This window comes from Antechinus flavipes, chromosome 5 (assembly GCF_016432865.1).
Source record: "Antechinus flavipes isolate AdamAnt ecotype Samford, QLD, Australia chromosome 5, AdamAnt_v2, whole genome shotgun sequence".
Classification (NCBI taxonomy): domain Eukaryota; kingdom Metazoa; phylum Chordata; class Mammalia; order Dasyuromorphia; family Dasyuridae; genus Antechinus; species Antechinus flavipes.
Genome location: NC_067402.1, coordinates 139,255,467 through 139,273,015, shown reverse-complemented (window position 1 = coordinate 139,273,015; position 17,549 = coordinate 139,255,467).

Here is a 17,549-nt window from a genome sequence, read left to right as displayed (position 1 = left end):
TCTGCTAAAATTGACTACTGCATGTATAGTAATGGACTTAAAGTTACTATTCTTTTAACACAACCAGAGCTTTATTTATACTGATATTTCTTGACTACTACATGTATGTAAAATTATGGACTTAAACTTAGTACTCTTTTAACACAATCAAAGCACTAGATTTATACTGACATTTAAATTCTAAATACCTTATATGGCAATGAATTCAAGTATAAGATGATCACTAGAAAACTGTAAGACAATTCTATTATCCTCTATTTTGGGTCAACTTTGTCTAAATAAGGTCAGAACTATATTAAGTATAAAAAAGCTTGATGCATAGTTTTATTCTTAATGATTGCTCTATAACTTGTATGGGGTGGAATTTTACTACTAGTTTATTTCCTTGGAGATGTGCTTCTGGATTCCTAATTAGAAGAAAATAGGAGAAATTTCCTCCTGTGAATAATTTAAAGTAGCATGCCCCTACCAAAAGAAATGATTTTGAATCTCAGAGAACTTCACAAAATTATGAAAATGGGATTTTTAAGATTTTGAATTCTCTCTATCTTTAACCATTTCTGGCCCTTTCTCTCTATTTCTCTCCATTTCTTATTCTATACAGATATATTAATTCTAATCTTTCCCCATGCATCACCAGAATGACTGGTTATTTTCTTTTCCTGATATTTTAAGAGTAAACTTATGCAATATATGTGTCATAGAGAGCTTTAGATAAATAAACAAAAATATGCTTTCAAAATATATAAATTGGTATTTTTCTGTTGACTTCCATGATGGTGTTCTGGGGAAATGCTAAAGTGGAAGGCAGAAAGAATTATGTTCAAATATTCAAATCATACCTTTCAAACTTGTTAGTAGTCTCACATAAATTCTTTGAAATTCAATTTCCACAATTTTAAAATAGGAATAATAACTATATCATTTACTGTTTAGGCTTTTTCTGAATCTCAAATGAGAGAGTGTGTATTTTGCAAACTTTAAAGCAATATGTAAATGTCACTATTGTCATTATTTATAAGGATATTGTATTTTGTATATGTATGTGTCTATGTCTGTGTGGGTAAAATTCAGATAAAATAAAAAAGTAACAAAGAACAATTTTAGGCTATAGTTGATATCAGGAAATTATCTGCTTATTTTCTTTTTCTGTAGGAATAAATATAAATCTTGCTAGGTGGTGTAATAGATAGAGTATTACACTGCAATCAAAAAGACTTAATACCTGCGTTTGATTTCAGCTTCAAATAGAAAGCATAGCTGCTTTATATTTATATATTTGTCAATTTTTCAATGTTTTCATCATTACAATAATAATCAATCATACAATCCATGATTGTATCAATGTAACTATTTCCTACAATGTTACACATAGCAACCTATGTCTCCTTATTCTATATGATTCTTTTCAGATCTTCCTCTGTATCTTCTGTTATTTACTACAAATTATCAGTGGATGCAAATAGAATGTTAATAATGAATAGATGCAAAGAGTTAATCCTTGATACACTGGTTATTCTTGGATCTTGCTACAGAGTCACATTATTTGCTCCTCCTCAATCATACATCTTTCAGATGATACATTTTATACCATTTCCCTATTCATTTTATCTTCTCATATAATGTTAATTCCTAGAGGATAAAGGCTGTCTTACTTTTTGTATTTGCATCCCCAACAAATCATAATTCTGAGAACATAATTACTCCCTATTGATTTTTTTTCCATTTATTCTTCCTCCCCAGTTTTTTTTTTTTTTTTTTTTTTTTTTAGTTTGAGGAGCCAAGATGGTGAAGAATAGACACAGTTTTCTCTGACTTCCTCTGACCTTCTCTCAAACCAACAATAAATTAAGCCTCTAAACTGGGTTTGGAGTGACAGAATCCATAAATATTTGGAGAACAACACATTTCCAGAAGATGCTTTGGAAAGCCTTCAGAATAGCTCTGGTTCAAATGGGCAGGTGAACAGTCTTGTGAACACAACTACAAAACACTTTTCACACAAATAAAGTTAGATCTAAACAATTGGAAAAATATTAAGTGCTCTGACATTGGCCAAGCGAATATAATAAAAAATGACAATAATATTAATCTACTTATTTATTGCCATACCAATCAAAGTCTGAAGAAATTATTTTACAGATCTAGAAAAAAATAATAAAGTTCATCTGGAAAAAGGAAAGTCAATAATTTCAAAGGGATTAATGAAAAAATGCCAATGAAGGTAGCCTTGCTGTGCCAGATTTAAAACTATATTATAAAGTAGCAGTTATAAAAACCATTTGGTATTGGCTAAGAAATAGATTAGTATATCAATGGAATAGGTCAGGTTCACAAGACAAAATCATCAATGAATATAGCAATCTAGTATTTGACAAACCCAAAGATCCCAGCTTTTGGCATAAGAATTCGCTATTTGACAAAAAAGTGCTAGGAAAATTGGAAACTAGTATGGAAGAAAATAAACATTGATCCACACATAACACCATATGCCAAGATAAGATCAAAAGGGTTCATGATTTAGATATAAAGAGTAATATTATAAGCAAATTAGAAGAACATAGTATAGTTTACCTCTCAGGTGTGTAGAAAAGGAAGGGATTTGTGATTAAAAAAAAAAAAAAAGAACTGGAATTCAGTAACATAAAATAGATCATTTTGATTATGATAAGTTAAAAAGTTTTTGTACAAACAAAATTAATGCAGATGAGATTAGAAGGAAAGCAACAAACTGGGAAAACATTTTTGCATTCAAGGTTTCTGATAAAGGCCTTATTTCTAAAATATATAGTGAATTGATTCAAATTTATAAGAATTAATGACATTGTTTTTAAAGGGCTGAAACTCTGAATAGTTGCACTGGAATCAGACAACCAAGCACTTAAGTCTAATTACCTATTGGACAATAACTCTATTAGCATACGCTTGGAAAAATGGCCCTTCTCACTAATCTGTGCTCGCTGGATCTTTTGGTGTATACAGATAATCATAGGAGGGATTAGAGAGTGGAGTGAGATAAGCCAGAGTCACTTTGGAGGAGGACAAGGAGAAGGGAGGTTGGTGGAGAACTTGTGGCAGTTTTGTCCATTCCCTTTACTTCTTCCCCTAAACACCAAGGCCTTTTGTTTATCTTGACTCCAGCTGATTCTGAGGCCTCCAAGGAGCTAGCCAGACTTCACATTTTGTTGCCCAACGTGTGAACCAAGGACCCTAATTTCACTGAAGAAGTCCCTGATGACCAGAAAATAGGGTGAGTATTTTAATAGACAAACAGGGAACTTATGTTGTTAAGGCTAAACTAGTAACCTTTTCTAACTGAAATATGGCAGATATTAAGAAAAGATTCTCCCCCACCCCAACTCCACCCTCATTCCCACCCCAAGGGAGCTCTATAGAAAGCATATTTAGGTTGATCAAGAGACAAGGTTTGCTCGTAACTTAGGAGCAGATCAGTGGATTCTTGGATACATTAGAATGCATGTCCCCTTGGTTCTTCAAGAAAGAAGATATAGAGACAGATAATTGGAAACTAGTAGGGGATCAACTATGTAAATACAATGATAAAGGTCCTGATTCAATTTCTAAGGAAACATTTTATATATACAATATAATACAATTGATGTGAACACATCCAGCCATTCTGGAGAACAATTTGGAAATATGCTCAAAAAGTTATCAAACTGTGCATACCCTTTGATCCAGCAGTGTTTCCACTGGGCTTATACCCCAAAGAGATACTAAAGAAGAGAAAGGGACCTGTATGTGCCAAAATGTTTGTGGCAGCCCTATTTGTAGTGACTAGAAGCTGGAAAATGAATGGATGCCCATCAATTGGAGAATGGTTGAGTAAATTGTGGTATATGAACGTTATGGAATATTATTGTTCTGTAAGGAATGACCAGCAGGATGAATACAGAGAGGACTGGCAAGACTTACATGAACTGATGCTAAGTGAAATGAGCAGAACCAGGAGATCATTATATACCTCAACAATGACACTGTTTGAAGATGTATTCTGATGGAAGTAGATCTCTTCGATAAAGAGACCTAATTCAGTTTGAGTTGATCAAAGATGAGCAGAAGCAGCTACACCCAAAGAAAGAACACTGGGAGATGAATATAAACTGCTTGCATTTTTGTTTTTCTTCCCAGATTATTTATACCTTCTGAATTCAATTCTCCCTGTGCAACAAGAAAACTGTTCGATTCTGCACATGTATATTGTATCCAGGATATACTGTAACCTATTCAACATGTAAAGGATTGCTTGCCATCTGGGAGAGGGGGTGGAGGGAGGGAGGGGAAAAATCGGAACAGAAGTGAATGCAAGGGATAATGTAAAAAATTACCCTGGCATGAATTCTATCAATAAAAAGTTATTTTAAAAAATTATATGTATAATACAATTGACCTTAAAGAATCTTGCAAGTTATAGAAAAAAAGAAGTTTTAATAACAGCCAGATGAGGAAGTATGAGGAAAAAGAGGAAGACAAAGGACAGATTAATGGCAGTATCACCAGAGGGCTTGACGACTTAAGGGAACTAGAAGGGGGTGGTGATTCTTGCTCTCACAGTCCAGCTTCAACTCTGCCTACACTGGAGCAAGTCCTTGACACATCCCTATCAACTTTACCTTCCTGGATGGAAGGAGGAGGAGAAGTGGGAGGGGCAGTAATATCACAGCACCTTCCTCCCAGTAATCACCCCCTCTTATGACTAGATAGCAAAAGGCACCACTTAAAGCCACAGAAGATGGGCAGAATACAATTGATTTGAGAAGAGAAATGTATCATGTGGTTCAAAAGTTTAACTATTCAGATGAAGAAAGTAGCAAATACAGTCCTTTTGATGTAGAAATCCTGAAAAAGGCTTACATTCTTTATGGGGCTACATCATCTTATATTAAGATGTTATTACAGAATTTGGCTTTTGAAGTCTTAACTCCTACTGACTGGAAATATATAGTGAGGGCATGCTTAGAACCTGGACAAAACTTGTTGTGGCTTTCTGAATATAGTGAGCTCTGTAGGATACAAGCCCAATGAAATAGTCAAAGTGGAGTTAATACTCCATTCGCTATGACCAACTAACAGGTGTAGATTCTGATGCAGACATTTCAGTACAGATTAATTACCCAATAGCAGCATGTGAGCAAATTGCTTCTGCTGCTATAAAAGCATGGGATTTTATCCCAGGTAAACAGGACAAATGAGAGGCCATCACAAATACAGCCCAAGGGCCAAATGAATTTTTTGTTGATTTTGTGGGACACTTGTAGACAGTTGTCATACAAACTATTGGCAAAGATACAGCAACAGAAATTATGATAAGGCAACTTGCTAAAGCAAATGCTAATGAGGTATATAGAAGAATTATACTAGGACTAAACAAGGATGTTCCTTTAGAGAAGATCATAAGACTCTGTGCCACAGTGGGCACGAAGTCTTTTTATAGCCAGGCTATGATGCAGACTTCTCAAGATCTGAACATGGAAAGACAGGGTCCTTTTTGGCAAGGGACTTCCAGAGAGATTCATCAATGCTTTCAATATGGTGAAGTAAAGCATCTGAAAGCTCAATGTTGGCACAGAGACAGAGAGAGAAAATAGGGTAGGAGAGCAAAACCCCAAACCCCATGTCCAAAATGCAACAGAGGCTTCCATTGGGCATCAGAATATAGATGGAATCAGGGAAATGGGATGAGGGGCCCAGCCTCAGGGCTTATGGCAAATAACACTTGGGGCATGGTGGCAGCCAATGCTACACCCAGAGAGGCTTTAGAAATTCAAAACCCAGACATGACCAATCAGCCAGGAAGCAATCTGAGGGGAGAAAGGGATTACACAATCAATCATCCAGGCAGCAACCTGATGGTAGAAAGGTATTACAATTGGGGAGAATAGAATTGTATGCAGCTGGGCCAACTGAGATACCCCCTGGAGAGGTGAAATCTGTTCCTCTCCAACTTATGGATACCTTTCCTCCAGACACAGTAAGCTTGACCATTTCAATTCCTGAGAGTACTTATAAAACAGTATTCATCCATACACTGATATGGGAAACTGGGGAACGTGTAGATAGTATCGCAGTCACTAATAAATGTAGACAATGTGTGACTTATCCACCGTGAGAAGTAGTAGCATCAGGTTTACTGATACAGACTCCTAATAAGCAATCTGGTGACAGTTTCCCCAGTTTCTGACTCCAAGCAACAGAATCCAGGAATATTCTAGGCTACAGCTGTGAGAGCTAACTGATCTATGCTTATTATCTATATAAATGGCATACCATTAGAAGGATTGTTAGACACTGGTACAGATCGTAAAGTCACTGCAGGTGCCAACTGGCCCAGTCACTGGCCAAAGATTAAGGCAGACACCTACATGTAAGGAATAGGAGGATCAATAGCAGCTGAAGTTAGTGCTACCCATTTGAGATGGACTTTTGAAGGTGAAACAGGAGTTTTTACTCCTTTTATAGTTGAAAAAAATCCCCATCAATCTGTGGGATTTTACAAGTAGGATTACAAATGAGTACTTTGGTTTTTTAGGAAAAGATTCTGTTGAAGGCCTGCCAACACTTTCACCTGTTTCTATCCAATGGAAAACGGATACAACAGTGTGGATAGACCAGTGGCCCTTAGCTAGCAATAAACTTCAGGCCTTATTACATATAATACAGGAGCAATTTGACCAAGGACACTTATAACCTCTTCTAAGTCCTTGGAATTCCCCAGTATTTGTTGTAAAAAAAGAAATCTGGAAAGTGGAGGATGTTGACTGATTTAAGAAAAGTAAATGAACAGATGGAAACTATGGGAACTCTTCAGCCTGGACTTCCATCTCCTACTCAGTTGCCTAGAGAATAGCCTTTCTGGGTTATGGACATTAAGGATTGTTTCTATTCTACCCCTCTAGATAAGGAGGATATGAAAAGATTAGTTTTTTCAGTGCCCAGCGTTAACTTAGCTGAGCCTTATAAAAGATATGAATGGACAGTTTTGCCACAGGGAATGAAAACAGCCCTACTATGTGTCAAATGTATGTTGCTGCTGCTCTTACTCCAGGAAGAAAAGCATGTCCAAAAGTAATGTTATTACATTACATGGATGATATATTAGGATGTGTACCTGAGGAACAAATGTTAGAAACATGTCTACAAAAGACCACAGAAATGCCAAGGAACTGCAAATTGCATATAGGTCCAGAAAAAATTCAAAAACATGCTCCTTTTCAATATTTAGGATATGAAGTATACCCTAAGGTGCTTACAGAATAAAAAATATCCTTAGGAACAGAGAAGCTAAACCCTTTAAATTACTTTAAGAAATTGATTGGAGATATCCAATGGATGCATCCAATGTTAGGCTTGACTACCTATCAAATGCAACCATTATATGATATTTTAAGGGGAGACAGTACTTTAAACTCACCACATCAGTTTACAAAAGAAGCTCAAAAGGCTTTGAGAGAAGTTGAATTGGCTTGATCCAATGTTGTTGAAAGAATCACTCAAAAATCCTTGAAAATATCAGTTTTTGCTACACAAGCATCCTTCATCAGGGAGACAGTATGATAGAATGGGTGCACCTCCTAGCACAACCAGAAGAAAGCCTTACTCCTTACCCAGTACTTACGGTGAGAATTTTATTAAAAGCCATTAAGCAAACAGTATAATTATCTGGGATAAGACTTGACAAGATATACATCTTTTATACTGATACACAAATTAATGTGTGCTGTGAAACCATCCCAGAGTGGCAAATTTTATTAGCCATGGCTCCAGGTTTTATATATGGGTCTCCATTAAATATAACCAGACTATTACATAACTGGCAATGGATTCTTAAAGAAAAAGTTTCTAAAGTTCCTCTTAAAGGACCAACTATCTTTACAGATGCATCCAAACATAATATTTGTTCTGTATACTCTTGTAATAACTATAAAGAGAGTAGTCAGAACTCCTTTTCAGTCCCCTCAGCAAAATGAATGGAATAGAAAAATCATTGTAGCTCTTACTTATTATAAAGGAAATGTAAATATATTATCTGATTTGGCCTATTCAGTAGGTGTGGTACAAAGAATTGCTGCAGGCTAAATAAAATTTGTAGCTTTCAATATATATCAGCTCTTTAAGGAACTTCAAGAGAAAGTGAGAAAGCATCCAGGAAAGATTTATATCTTGCATGTCCCTTCTCATAGTGGACTTCCAGGTCCTAATTTTGATGGTAATTCAAAGGCAGATAGCTTTTTAACCATGTTTGCCAATACTCCTTTATTTCAAGAAGCCCAAAAACATCATTCGAAATATCATCAGGCTACTTGAGCTTTATGTTTACAATTTGAAATAACAAGAGAGGAAGCTAGGAGCATAGTAAAAGCCTGTACAGCTTGCCTTCCTTTCCACACTCCTACACTGCCTCCAGGGAAGAACCCTCATAGTTTGAGACCCAATTAAATTTGACAAATAGATGTGACCCATTATAAATCTTTTGGTTGCCTGTGTTTTATCCATATCATTGTAGACACTTTTTTAGGATTCACTTTTCCAATACCAGCAGCAAAAGAGACAGCCCAAGTGGTCACTGAATTCCTTATCCAAGCCTTTGCAATTATGGGTATGCCACAAGCAATAAAAACAGATAATGGACCTGCATATGCTTCTAAACATTTTGCACAATTTTGTGCACAATATAAAATTTTACACACCACTGGCATACCTTTTAATCCTCAAGGACAGGCAATAGTAGAAAGGAGTAACAGAGACATTTCTCCAAAAAGAAAAAAAAAAGGGGGGAGCCACAGTTAACTCTAAAGAACTTCTAAATTTAGCTCTTTGTACTGTTAACTTCTTGATTTTTAACAAAGATGCACTGGCTCTGGCCGACAGTTTTTATAACCCACTGGAAGGGCAGTGTCCAGTGTGAGCAACTCTATTATCTTTAGATAATCGCCAGGTGATGTGGAGAGAACAGAAAGAAAGGTGAATGGAAGGGACCAGATAGGTTAACTGCTTGGGGGAGAGGGTTTGCTTGTATCTCTAAAGGTGGAGAAGGAATCAAATGGGTCCCAATGAGCCATATTTTCCTTGTCCATCACAGAGAGACGGAGAAGACCCTTGAAACGAAGGAGAAGACCCAAGAAATATTGGGTGGTTCCATCACTGAGTATGCCCACCACTGAATGAGCATAGCAGTTATGGCAATTGACTCATGGACATCAAGAATTGTTAACTGGTGGAGGGCTGAGCGAAGATAGTGGAGAAGGCACACACAATTCTCTAAGCTCCTCTCATTCCCCTCATAACCAACTATTCAATTCAGCCTCAAAAATAGCTCTTCACTGCTTAAATTCATGAAGATTAGAAGCATTACAACTTACCAGCTGATGTCAATCTGGAAGATCGCCAGGAAAGGTTTGTCCTGAGGGCAGACCAGGGGTGGGGGGTGATCTCTGTGGCTAGAGAAGTTATAGAGATGACTCTGCTATAGGCTAACTGCTCTGCCTTGATTACAAAGCAGTAAACCAGCAGAGAAATTAAAGCCTAAAACAGAGGGTACTCTAAAAAACATCAGAACCTAACAGATCTGGCTGTAATCACTGAAACCTGGAAGTGACTCAGGCAGACTGTAACTCAGCCCTGCAGCCACATCCTGCAGTTCAGGGCTTTTGTGGGGGCAGTTACAAATCTGCATGGCGGGGAGGGGGGGAGGAACAGCTTGGGCAGCCTCTAATTGGCAATTTGGGGGGCTCAACCTGGGGCAATAGAACTTCCCCAGCAGAGTATGCTTTCCAAGTAGACACTTCCAGTCCCTGCAAATCCTTTCACTGCTCAATTGCTAATATCCACAGCCCCTGGGCAGGCTTTGGCTTGGGGTAGTGAAACTCTCACTGCTCAGAGTCTAGCCCCAGGTCAGTCGTTATCTCACACAGCAGGGGTTCTTTGCAGGGCACTTTCCCAGCTTGTACCCTGCAGGCCTAAGTTACTTCCAGGTGGGGAACACTTTCCCAGAGCACTCCAGTACCTCCCTGCTTTTTGTAGCCAGCTGGCAGGACAGCTAACGGTCCATACATCTTTCACTGCTCTGCAGAGGAAGATGGTAACCTCCTGGCTCTGAAGGCAGACCCTATAGGCTTCAACAAAATGAGTAAAAAAATCAAAAGTATGATTGATAGTTTTTATACAGAAAGAGAACAGTTTTTCAACCTTAAGAGACTAATAGCAGACAGTCTCCAGACAATTGTTGGTTCCAAATACAAAAGGCTCTCCTAGAAGAGACTATTAAAAACCTTAAAGGAGAACTAGAAGGAAAATGGGGAAAGAGAAGCTATGCAAGAGAGTACAGAAAAGGACTTTTAACTCACTAAAAGAAAAATTGATAAAGTGGAAAAAAGAAAACAACTTCCTGAAATGTGAATTGGAAAAGGTAAAAAACTCCCAAGAAGTGCAGGGAAACAGAATTTGTGAATTGGAAAAAGAAAATAACTCACTAAAAAAAAAAATAGTGAAATGGAAAAAAAAATCCATAGAGCAAAACAACTTTTTAAAAAAACTCAATTAGACATATACAAAAAGAAGTAAAAAAAAAAAAAAAAAAAAAAAGCTAATGAAGAAAATAACTCACTAAAAATCAAAACTGAACAAATAGAAATGACTGTTTCATTGAGACATCAAGAATCAGCCAAGCAAAACCAAAACAAAGAACGATAGGAAAAAAAATGTCAAATATTTATTTGGAAAAACAACAGGCCTCGAAAATAGATCTAGGAGAGATAACCTGAGGATCATTGGACTATCTGAAAATCATGATGAAAAAAAGAGCCTAGATACTATTTTATAGGAAATCATTAAAGAGAACTGTCCAGAAGTAATAGAACCAGAAGGGAAAATAGGCATTGAAAGAATTCATCAAACACTTTCTGAAAAAGACCATAAAATAAAGACTCCGAGGAATATTGTGACCAAACTTCAGAATTTTCAGACTAAAGAAAAAATTTTACAAACAGTAAAGAAAAAACAGTTCAAATACCGAGGTACCACAATAAGTTTCACGCAAGATCTGGCTGCCTCAACATTAAAGGATCGAAGGGCCTGGAATCCGATATTCCGAAAGGCAAAATAACTTGGAATGCAGCCAAAAATAAACTACCCAGCTAAGCTGAGTATTTTTTTCCATGGAAGAAGATGGACATTTAATGAAACAGAGAAATTCCATTTGTTTCTAAGGAAAAAACCAGACTTAAACAAAAAATTTGATCTCCAACAACAGGACTCAAGAGAAGTAGAAACAGGTAAAAGGAACTCTTGAGAACTGTATTTCTGTTGTGGATATACATAAAAATCATATGTATCATTTGATTTTACTGATATAATATAAAACAGTGAAGTAGAAATGGAAAGGGCATAGTGTCAGAAAAAGGGTTAGGGGGAGATAAGAAGAGGGAAACTACATGTGACGATGAAGTAAAGGAAATCTATCATATCTGAGGGAATTTAGAGAGGGGGAGGAACATTGTGTGAATCCTACTCTCATCAGAGCTGACTCAAAGAGGAAATAATAGACATATTTATTTTACAGAGATTCTTCTTTCACTTCATTAAAAAGTGGGAGAGGAAAAGGGAAAAGGAAAAAGAGTAATAAGGGAAGGGTACAAGAAAGGGGAAGTGATTCAAGGGAGGAGGGAGAGATACTAAAGAGGGAGAGCTGTGTGACACAAATGAGAACAATAAGTTTAATCCTAGGGAATGAGGGAAGGAGGGCAAGAAAAAGAAAAGTATAATCTGGGGATATTAGGATGGCAGGAAATACAAAATTAGTAATTTTAACCATAAATGTGAATGGGGTGAACTCTCCCATAAAGAGGAAGTAGATAGCAGACTGGATCAAAAGTCAGAACCCTACAATATGTTGTTTACAGGAAACACATTTAAAGCAGGGAGATACATACAGAGTAAAAGTAAAAGACTGGAGCAGAACCTTTATGCTTCAGGTGAAGTCAAAAAAGAAGGGGTAGCCATCCTTATCTCAGATCAAGCAAAAGCAAAAATTGATCTAATTAAAAGAAATAAGGAAGGAAACTATATCTTGCTAAAGGGTACTATAGACAATGAAGCAATATCAGTATTAAACATATATGCACCAAGTGATATAGTATCTAACTTCCTAAAGGAGAAGTTAAGAGAGTTGCAAGAAGAAATAGACAGCAAAACTATAATAGTGGGAGATCTCAATCTTGCACTCTAAGATTTAGATAAATCAAATCACAAAACAAATGAGAAAGAAATTAAAGAGGTAAATAGAATATTAGAAAAATTAAGTATGATAGATCTCTGGAAAAAACTGAATGGTGACAGAAAGGAGTGTGCTTTCTTCTCAGCAGTTCATGGAACGTCCACAAAAACTGACCATATATTAGGACATAAAGACCTCAAAATTAAATGCATGAAGGCAGAAATAGTAAATGCATTCTTTTCAGATCACAATGCAATAAAAAGTACATTCAACAAAAAGTTAGGTGTAAATAGACCAAAAAGTAATTGGAAACTAAATAATCTCATCTTAAAGAATGATTGCGTTTAACAGCAAATTATAGACACAATTAATAATTTCACTCAAGATAATGACAATGGTGAGACATCATACCAAAATTTATGAGATTCAGCCAAAGCAGTAATAAGGGGAATTTTTATATCCCTAGAGACTTACTTGAATAAAATAGAGAAAGAGAAATTCAATGAATTGGGCCTGCAACTTAAAAAGCTAGAAAAAGATCAAATTAAATTCCCCCAATCAATTACTAAACTTGAAATTCTACAATTAAAAAGAGAAATTAATAATATAGAAAGTAAAAAACTATTGAACTAATAAATAAAACTAAGAGTTGGTTTTATGAAAAAAATAATAAAATTGATAAACTCTTGATAAATCTGATTAGAAAAAGGAGAGAGGAAAATCAAATTAGTATTCTTTTTTTTTTTTTTTTTTTTTATAAATTTTATTTTATTTAATAATAACTTCGCATTGACAGAATCCATGCCAGGATAATTTCTACACGACATTATCCCTTGCAATCACTTATGTTTCATTTTTTCCCCTCCCTCCCTCCTCCCCCCCCCCCCAGGATGGCAAGCAGTCCTATATATGCTAAACATGTTGCAGTATATCCTAGATACAATACATATTTGCAGAACCGAACAGTTCTCTTGTTGCACAGGGTGAATTGGATTCAGAAGGTAAAAATAACTCGGGAAGAAAATCAAAAATGCAAATAGTTCACATTCATTTCCCAGTATTCCTTCTTTGGGTGTAGCTGTTTCTGTCCATCATTTCTCCAATGAAACTCAGTTAAGTCTCTTTGTCAGAGAAATCCACTTCCATCAGAATACATCCTCATACAATATCGTTGTCGAAGTGTATAATGATCTCCTGGTTCTGCTCATCTCACTTAGCATCAGTCCATGTAGGTCTCTCCAAGCCTCTCTGTATTCATCCTGTTGGTCATTCCTTACAGAGCAATAATATTCCATAACATTCATATACCACAATTTACCCAGCCATTCTCCAGTTGATGGGCATCCATTCATTTTCCAGTTTCTGGCCACTACAAACAGGGCTGCTACAAACATTTTGGCACATACAGGTCCCCTTCCCTTTTTTAGTATCTCTTTGGGGTATAAGCCCAATAGAAACACTGCTGGATCAAAGGGTATGCACAGTTTGATAACTTTTTGGGCATAATTCCAGATCGCTCTCCAGAATGGCTGGATTCGTTCACGACTCCACCAACAATGCATCAATGTCCCCGTTTTCCCGCATCCCCTCCAACATTCATCATTGTTTTTTCCTGTCATCTTAGCCAATCTGACAGGTGTGTAGTGATATCTCAGAGTTGTCTTAATTTGCATTTCTCTGATCAATAGTGATTTGGAACACTCTTTCATGTGAGTGGTAATAGTTTCAATTTCTTCATCTGAAAATTGTCTGTTCATATCCTTTGACCATTTATCAATTGGAGAATGGCTTGATTTTTTATAAATTTGAGTCAGTTCTCTATATATTTTGGAAATGAGGCCTTTATCAGAACCTTTAATTGTAAAGATGTTTTCCCAGTTTGTTACTTCCCTACTAATCTTGTTTGCATTCATTCTGTTTGTACAAAGGCTTTTTAATTTGATATAATCAAAATTTTCTATTTTGTGATTGGTAATGGTCTCTAGTTCATCTTTGGTCACAAATTTCTTTCTCCTCCACAGGTCTGAGAGATAAACTATCCTATGTTCCTCTAATTTATTTATAATCTCGTTCTTTATGCCTAGGTCATGGACCCATTTTGATCTTATCTTGGTATGTGGTGTTAAGTGTGGGTCCTTGCCTAATTTCTGCCATACTAATTTCCAGTTATCCCAGCAGTTTTTATCAAAAAATGAAATCTTATCCCAAAATTTAGAATCTTTGGGTTTGTCAAACACTAGATTGCTATAGTTGACTATTCTGTCTTGTGAACCTAACCTTTTCCACTGATCAACTAATCTATTTCTAAGCCAATACCAGATGGTTTTGGTGACTGCTGCTTTATAATATAATTTTAGATCAGGTACAGCTAGACCACCTTCATTTGATTTTTTTTTCATTAATTCCCTTGAGATTCTCGACTTTTTATTGTTCCATATGAATTTTGTTGTTATTTTTTCTAAATCATTAAAATATTTTCTTGGAAGTCTGATTGGTATAGCACTAAATAAATAGATTAGTTTAGGGAGTACTGTCATCTTTATTATATTCGCTCGGCCTATCCAAGAGCACTTAATATTTTTCCAATTATTTAAGTCTGACTTTATTTGTGTGAAAACTTTTTTGTAATTTTGCTCATATAATTCCTGACTTTCCTTTGGTAAGTAGATTCCCAAATATTTTATGCTATCAACAGTTATTTTGAATGGAATTTCTCTTTGTATCTCTTGCTCTTGGATTTTGTTGGTGGTGTATAAGAATGCTGAGGATTTATGGGGATTTATTTTGTATCCTGCTACTTTGCTAAAATTATGAATTATTTCTAATAGCTTTTTAGTAGAATCTCTGGGGTTTTCTAGGTATACCATCATATCATCTGCAAAGAGTGATAGTTTGGTTTCCTCATTGCCTACTCTAATTCCTTTAATCTCTTTCTCGACTCTTATTGCAGAGGCAGTGTTTCTAATACAATATTGAATAATAATGGTGATAGTGGGCAACCTTGCTTCACTCCAGATCTTACCGGGAAAGGTTCCAGTTTTTCCCCATTGCATATAATGCTTACTGAAGGTTTAAAATATATGCTCTTAACTATTTTAAGGAAAAGTCCTTTTATTCCTATGCTCTCAAGTGTTTTTATTAGGAATGGCTGTTGGATTTTATCAAATGCTTTTTCTGCATCTATTGAAGTGATCATATGGTTTTTGTTTGGTTGGTTGTTGATATAGTCAATTATGTTAATAGTTTTCCTAATTTTGAACCAGCCCTGCATTCTTGGTATAAATCCTACTTGGTCATAGTGTATTATCCTGGGGATGATTTTCTGTAATCTTTTTGCTAATATTTTATTTAAGATTTTAGCATCAATATTCATTAGGGAGATTGGTCTATAATTTTCTTTCTCTGTTTTCAGCCTACCTGGTTTAGGTATCAGTACCATATCTGTGTCATAAAAGGAGTTTGGTAGGACTCCTTCAATCCCTACTTCTTCAAATAGTTTATTTAGCATTGGAGTTAATTGATCTTTAAATGTTTGATAGAATTCAGATGTAAATCCATCTGGTCCTGGGGTTTTTTTCTTAGGGAGTTGATTGATAGTTTGTTCTATTTCTTTTTCTGAGATAGGAGTGTTTAGGATATTTACTTCTTCCTCTGTTAGTTTAGGTAAGCTATATTTTTGGAGGTATTCTTCTATTTCATTTAAGTTGTCGAATTTATTGGCGTAAAGTTGGGCAAAGTAACTCCTAATTATTGCTCTAATTTCCTCTTCGTTAGTGGTGAGTTCTCCCTTTTCATTTTTAAGACTAACAATTTGATTTTCCTCTTTCCTTTTTTTAATCAGATTTACTAAGGGTTTGTCTGTTGGAATCCTTACTAACTGCTAAGTAGTTAGAGTTGATCTAATCTTACAAAAAGATGTTTTGGGCAGAACCTGAAACAAGGTACTAAGTAGAACTACCCATAATCCCTCTCTCTGGAAGGAGCATAAATAGGCCAATGGGCCAGTCAGAGAGTTCTTGAGAGTGAAGACGCTACAAGTCGAGATTTCAGCGGAATGACATGAAGACTGGAGCTGGCTGGAGGCTGAAGAAAGCAGAGGCAGAGGCTGAAGGACCAGACCTTTGGATTTGGTGACATTCGGAGAGAGCTCTTGGAACCAAGCAGAGAGATAGGCCTCTAAGCTAACCGGGCTATATTGGAGATAATAAAAGATCTGAACTTTTATCACCTGGCTGTTTTTTGAGAAGAAAAAGATCACAACATTTTGGCGCCCTGAACATGGGACTAACAGACCCCTCAGTGGATTTCAGTGGAAAAACTACGATCCTGATTCAAGTGGAAAAGCCTCTGATCCTGATCCAGTGGAAAAGACTTCAACCCAGAAATTAGAGTGAGTACAACAAAGAAATTTTGTTAAAAGAGTTAAAGTAGAATTTCATCTAAGATGGGACAGATATTTAGAAAACAGCCTGTTTCTGTTCAAGGTAAATGTTTAGAGAGCATTGTCAAAATTATGAAAAGCCAAGGTTTAATTATAAGTTTACAGCAAATCACTGAATTTTTACAAACTATAAAGGACATATGTCCTTGTTTCTCTCTTGATAAGGAATTAGATCTAAATGAATGGAAATTGGTTGGAGAGGATCTTTGTCAATTCTATGATAAAAATGGGCCTAACTCAATAATTAATACATATAATGTAATACAATTGGCTATAAGAAGTTATTTAAGTGATAGAATGATGAAAAGGAAAGTACAGGAGGAAGAAATGCCAACTTTACTAGGTGAAAAGGAGGATGAATCAGATGAGAATGGAGTTAATTACAATTCTGAGTATGATACTTCACAGCAGGAGGAATTAGGTGATTCCACATCTCATGACCCTCCCCCGCAATTAACCCTTCATGGGTGGAACAAGGGGGAGGGAGAGAGACAGAAACACAGTCAGCTTCTCCTGTAAAGCAGAATTTGACAAGATTAGAAAAAGCATTAATTAAAGCAAAAAATGAAGGAGAAGATATGTCTGATTTTATAAATGCATATCCTGTGATTGAAGAGCTCAACTCCTCAGGTCAAAAAGAGAGAAGATACACTCCTTTTAATTTGGAAAAAATTAAAGATTTGAAAAAGGGTTGCACTCTTTATGGGGCTACATCATCTTATGTGAAGATGTTACTGGATAATTTGTCTAATGAAATCCTAACCCGAATGACTGGAAATCCATAACGAAAACTTGTCTAGAACCGGGACAAAATTTATTGTGGCTTTCGGAGTTTCATGAATTATGTAGGATTCAAGCCCAACGCAATAGGCAAAC